Raw genomic sequence first — 6,000 nt, 5'->3', positions numbered from 1 at the left:
CGCCCCTCGCCTGCACTGCTCTCCTTTCGCCCGGGGGAAGCGACAACGTCCTGATAACTTGCAGACTGTGGCGCAACTGGTCTCGACACCGGAGGCGCCCGAATGCTGTCCGGGTGAGGTAAGTTTCCTGCGCGTCCCCGGCCCCTCCTCCCGCGACCCTCTTTCTGGGCTCGAGCTTGGGGGCTCTGAGTCTCGGATGAATCCTGGAGGTCTCTCGACGCTTTCACTTCGTCCGCCTTGTGCTGGAGGTAGGGTGTAGGGGGTGCGCGTGGCCACCGAAGCGGGACCTTCATTCCCCCGGGCCACGGCTGCGCGCTCCCCGCGGGCACCCACCCGCTCACCACCCGGATCCCCGGAGCCGCAGTGACACTCGGGGGTCACTCTGGGTTCACTTAAGCAGGAGCCCCCTCCCCTTTAATGGGAGCCAGCTGAGTTTGGCTGCAGAAAGAGAGATCTCCCACCACCCTTACCCGGTATTAAACAGCGGAGAACTTGTTAGGCGCCCCTGGGATCTCAGGAGGGGCTTGCGAGTCAGTGTTTGGTCATTTTTGGCGCCGGAGACGGGTTGAACAGGTGCGGTATGGTTCCAGCCTAAATGCAGCAACCGACTTCTGCATTTCCCCTGCTTCTCTCCCCTAGCCCCGTCAACGTGAAGCTTTAGCAACTGGGGAGGGGGGTGGGAGTGTGGGGCACCGGAGAGGGAGAATGCCGGGGTTTGATTTGCCACACCGGTGCCAGGAGTCACCAAAACAGCAGACAACAAATGTCTGCTTATCGTTCATCTATGCAGATGAGCCTGTTGTCAGTTCTTACCAACCCCCCACCCCCGGCTCACTTGTCTCTGGTGCCCAGCGTGGTTCGATAGAAACCTGTTCCAGAGAAGTTGTTTGGATAGGCTGATGAATTCTTTCTTCTGATCAACTGAAATCAGGGTTCTCAGCAAGGAGATGCTAGTTACTCTGATGCCTTGTTAAAGGCAGCGTATTGCAGACCCAAAATACCGGCCCCCGCCCTTACTGTTTTTCTATGACATTCTCAGCCTGCCAGAGGCCCTAGGTCCTAAGGTGAATGACTCTTGAGGGACCGGTTGGGCCTCAGAATGTGTTAGTCTCCTGCAAAGAAGCAACAGTCTTCCCATCAGTACTACTGAGCGTGGGTTTGGGTAACCCTTGTTGCCCCTCCCGTGAAAAGCATCCACCCAGACTTCTGTCTCATTCTATGTAAAGGCTGAAGTGTTCTGCAGTTGTTAGGAGTGGAGAAAAGCCACAGGGTTGGATTCATTACCCCTCTAACGTGATGAAGTAGAATAGTGTTCATGGAAGCTTTTGTCAGAGCGTTTCCAGTCGAAAGGAGGCCCTAGAAAAAAACCTTTCTTAGTCAAGCCCATGCCAGTGGGAAGTTGAGTAAGCAGTAAACATCTCTGAGCTGAGGGAAATGGTGCGTTCTTTGGAGACTTAGGAAGACTGATGAGAAAGCTGGTAAGTCTGAGACTGAATGCGCAATGATGTCTTAGTTGAGGAGGAAAACTGTTAAAAAATGAAGAATAAAACCATGTTACATTTTTGTCCAAATTAAGACTAGAGGGATTTGGTAATAATACCTTACGTTTGCATCAATGCCTTGCTATTTGTAATTGCTTTTTAGTACTCTCTGAAAAGCATTTAATTCTGTCCATTTCTGAGGGAGGCAGGGCAAAGATTATTAACCACATATTCACAGGAGGAATGTGAGGCGCACAAGTTCAATGACTTATCAAGGTAACAAGTGGCTGGAATTAGAGTTGAAGCCGGGTTTCACCACCATTTCAGGTGGTGAAATCACCACCACTATCATCACCCAGTGTTAGTTCTGTACTTGTATAAGGCTTTTACAATGGCCAGACTTTTGCATTTATTGTGGTCTGTACTGTCTTACTGTGAATTACTGTTCACATTTCAACAGATGAGGAAACTGAGGTTTAGACAAGTGATTAGAGTTTTCTATAGTATCATGTCTAATCTAGTAGCTTACGGGACTAGAACTCAGAGCTTCTGATGTCTCGTCCTTTGCTTTGTGGATTATGCCATTGTTCCGCTTGTGATAGCAATGAGGACACATCATGGGATACAGTACATGCAATACACCAGAGACTGCTAAGCACGCCTGCTGGTGACCTGGGTTCTAGTTCTGGCACTGTATAACCTGGACCAAATTCTACCACCTTTGAGCCTCAGGTCTCCCACATATATATAAAACAAGAGGTTTGTATTGTTCTCTTTCTAGTTTTAGCATTCTATAATGCTTATCAATATATTTGTAATCCAGTGGTATCATTTTTCTCTAGGGGAAAGAGAAATTTTCACCCTGTATTAACTAAGGGATTTAGCTAATAACCTATTCCACCTGTATTCTAATTTACTCCCCATTCCTCATCATCGCATACCACTCAATGAAGGGAAAGAAAATTCCAAGTGCACTTTAGCTTAGCATCTGTATTGTTTAGTATTATTTTTTGATTTGGAAATATCCTCAGGGGCTGAACTACTCTAAAATAAATGTCAAGATTCACCTGAATATTCCAGACAGTCGACTCATACCTTTGTTTATTTATTTATTTATTTTTTTGGCTTTGGGGTTTGCATGTAAGTATTTAATGAAGAGTTGCTGAGTGAAGGAGGGAATGAAATCACTCATAAGGAAAACACATGCTGTAAAACATAGAAAGCATCTTATCATGTAAATTCCCAGCACCTGCTGACCCGTAAGGTAATTTACCTACACGAGGTATGCCTCCTGAAGCTGGCAGGTGCAGGTGCCCATTGTGTCTCTCCTTCCTGAATACATCATATAAAGAAGAGATTTTATTTCTCCGGGTAGACAGTAGACTCACATCATCTATGTCTTGCTCTTTTGCTTGCTTCCCTCTGCCCCTTTAGTTGTTAGTAATGTGTAACTGGCTGAAATATATATTCCTAGAAAGTGACTTGTGCCATTTTCTGAAAGAGTATATCTTGAGATGGAGAAACCAACCACTCTTATAATTGGGTAAATTTCAGCAGGTGCTAATACTGGCTCCTGGTTTCAGAGGGGGAACCTAATTAACAAAACCAACCTAGTTTCTGTTCCCTTCAAGAATCCTCTTCTCTTTCCACCCCTTCGTCCTATACGCACAAAAGTAGTGTTTTTACCTTTAGGAGTATGATAACAAATAATTAGAATGGGTCTTAAGTATTATTAACAGATTCAGCCGTTGGGGATTGAGGTAGATTTCTTTCTGATAAAGAATTAAAATATTAACTAGTTCAGCAACTCGCACCTTTTATGGGTAAGACAGCTGAGGCTTGGAGAGGTGAATTGACTTGTTCATGGTCGAACAGATGTTTAGCGACCAGGGCTAACGTGGAATTCTTAAGAAGGTTCTTACTCAAGGTTTTGCTAGGGGTTCTATGGTGAAAGTTCCTTTTTTACTTCTAGAAATCATAGAGGTTAACAGAAAATTTCTGTTTACTAGTAATTAATGAGTTGTCACTTTTTTTTTTTTTTTTTTTTTTTTTTTTGCGGTACGCGGGCCTCTCAGTGTTGTGGCCTCTCCCATTGCAGAGCACAGGCTCCGGACGCGCAGGCTCAGCGGCCATGGCTCACGGGGCCAGCTGCTCCTTGGCATGTGGGATCTTCTCGGACCGGGGCACGAACCCATGTCCCCTGCATCGGCAGGCGGACTCTCAACCGCTGCTCCACCAGGGAAGCCCGAGTTGTCACATTTTAACATCGTTTAGTATTTATATTTTTATACCTTCTTGTCCAAGCAGATAATTAAGGAGACAATGTCCATTTTCATCCATTCACTGTGATTCTCTTGGCTTATATTTGTCCCTGGACTCAGAATTAATACTTTGCTCCAACCAGTGCTTGGGCAGAGAGAACTATTTGAATAGAAAAACAAATGTATGGTGGTTTTCCAGGCTTCTCTTCCTGGTTATTAAAGCCAGAAGCCAAAGATGGCCTTGTCATACATTGGTAAAGTCATAAATATGTATACATTTAATTTCCATTTTCACTTTACTTGTACTTCTGTTAAATGGTGAGTCAAAACATTTAATATACTGGAAAAATAATTTTTTTCCTGTGGCTGGAGCCTTCATTAGTTACTCTGTAAAACATCAAGCCTGAAATGTATTTGTTGCAGAAACATGTTCTCTTTATATCAAGTACATTAACTGGGGTTGGAAGGAGTCCTTTTATTTTTATTTTTTTAGAAGCTGACCAGTTAGAACTGCTCAGCTGTTCATTTGTGGACTTATCTATGGCAGTTCTTCTAAATGCCAGGGAAATCGGGGAGGGAGGAAACCTAGCCTTTTGTTTTATTTAGTATTTTTCTTTTTTAAAATAAATGGTAAACTTAATCTCTTCATGACATTTTTGAAGTACTGTGTAGTCACGATTGGCTGCCATTGATGAAGCATTTTATTCAGTTGGGTTCCCTTTCAGTATAAAAGATTAGGGCAGGGAAACCAGGCTTGATTTTGTGTATTCCATTCTCATTTGCATACGAACTTCAGCAGAGGTGTATAAGGAGATGATATAGGAAAACACAGGAATCCTACCCAAGTTAGGTTACTCTTGGGAAGATTTGAAACATAGTAATTGGGATGTTGTTACATGTCTAGTCAACTGGCAGTTCCTTGGTATTATCATTTTAAGTTAAAACAAACCCCTGTTTAAAAGGACAACTCCATGAAGTGTGTATTCTTCTTGTAGAAAGTCTTCTGTGTTGTTCATGGGATGAATTAAAAATAGGTGTGCAGTATGTCTGTGGGAGTTGACATAATGGGTGAGCAAGTTCTTGAGACCTGTTTCTCTAAGAGTTTTAGAAAGTCAGTTATAAAATTGAGTATTGAACTGTACAGCATTGTGTGTGCAGTATTGCTCCCACTAAAAATGGGCTTGTGTGTCTTTCAGTAGAGGTTCTTCAGGCAAGGGTTGGGCGTGCAAGCACTGGAGGCCTAGAAAGTATAATTACCTGGTGTTGGAACTGAAATCCCAGGACTAAAGACACAGGACTGTAGAATATTCCTCTATTTTGTAGGAGAAAGGTGATATCTAAGACTTTGCCATCCAGTAATGCTGAGCAAGGGGTTTAGGAGGAAGTTATAGTTAGCCATAAAAATGTGTTTCTTTGCTTCATAGACTGGCACAAGAAATGCAATCGATTCTACTTATTGGGTGGTGGGTTTTCTTTTTTTTTGCTGAAGTATAGTTGATTTACAATGTTGTGTTAATTTCTGCTCTACAGCAGTTATATATTCTTTTAAAAATTCTTTTCCATTATTAGAGGATAGTCAGTATAGTTCCTCTATAGTCAGTATAGTTCCCTGTGCTGAACAGTAGGACCTTATTGTTTATCCAGGGTTTATCCAGGATTTTGCCCATCGTAATCATCTCATGATCATTTGGTCATGACATTTGTTGATAAAGTAAGGAAACAAAACAGTAGCAATAAAAAGAAGCCAAACTATGACCAGCTTGAGGAAGCGGTAAGTGCATGATAGGTGTTTAGCTAATATTTGTCAGTGGGAAAGGTTAGGCATCATGTTTTATCTTTGTATTCTTGGAACTTAGCACTTTGCATGGGAAATAGTGGGGATTTAATGAATGTGTACTGAACAATTTATGAATTTACATGATATCACTCTTCAAAACCTTGGAATGTTTTTTAACTATTCTGATGTTATTATTTTCCAGACCATTTTAGAAATGTCAGGCAGGCTGATAAACACTAGTTTCAGTAGTTTAGAGTGGTCCTTCCTTTTACATCATAAATGGTATTTATTCACCGGACCTCCAACTTTTTGTAACCAATATGCCTAGGAATGATTTTTTTTCTCTTCCTTAACAGAAATAATAATCTAAGTATGAAATGTGTTATTCTTTTTTCTTTTTATAAGTATCAGATAAACATATTTTTAGAGCTCCCAGGGTGGCTTAAGAGTGAATTTAGCTCAGGGTACACAGGCAAGAGTG

General features: G+C 42.3%; 2 protein-coding genes across 3 annotated transcripts in view; both read left to right on the top strand.

Annotated features, from left to right (window-relative positions):
* Positions 1-6,000, top strand: part of PIP5K1B (phosphatidylinositol-4-phosphate 5-kinase type 1 beta) — a 318,123-nt gene continuing 312,123 nt past the window's right edge. Inside the window, exon 1 of one of the 2 annotated variants that reach the window (XM_024734304.1) lies at positions 1-118. The gene's annotated coding sequence lies outside the window, so the exon portion shown is untranslated. Of the gene's footprint in view, positions 119-229; positions 249-6,000 lie in introns of those variants that run through there. The other variant, XM_024734306.1, reaches the window with a different exon arrangement.
* PABIR1 (PP2A Aalpha (PPP2R1A) and B55A (PPP2R2A) interacting phosphatase regulator 1) overlaps positions 69-6,000 on the top strand; it is a 74,113-nt gene continuing 68,181 nt past the window's right edge. The window contains 1 exon segment of the mRNA XM_024734307.1: positions 69-118. The gene's annotated coding sequence lies outside the window, so the exon portion shown is untranslated.

Source organism: Neophocaena asiaeorientalis, unplaced genomic scaffold, assembly GCF_003031525.2.
Source record: "Neophocaena asiaeorientalis asiaeorientalis breed wild unplaced genomic scaffold, Neophocaena_asiaeorientalis_V1.1 scaffold256, whole genome shotgun sequence".
NCBI lineage: Eukaryota > Metazoa > Chordata > Mammalia > Artiodactyla > Phocoenidae > Neophocaena > Neophocaena asiaeorientalis.
This window is presented reverse-complemented; position numbering and strand designations above follow the sequence as displayed.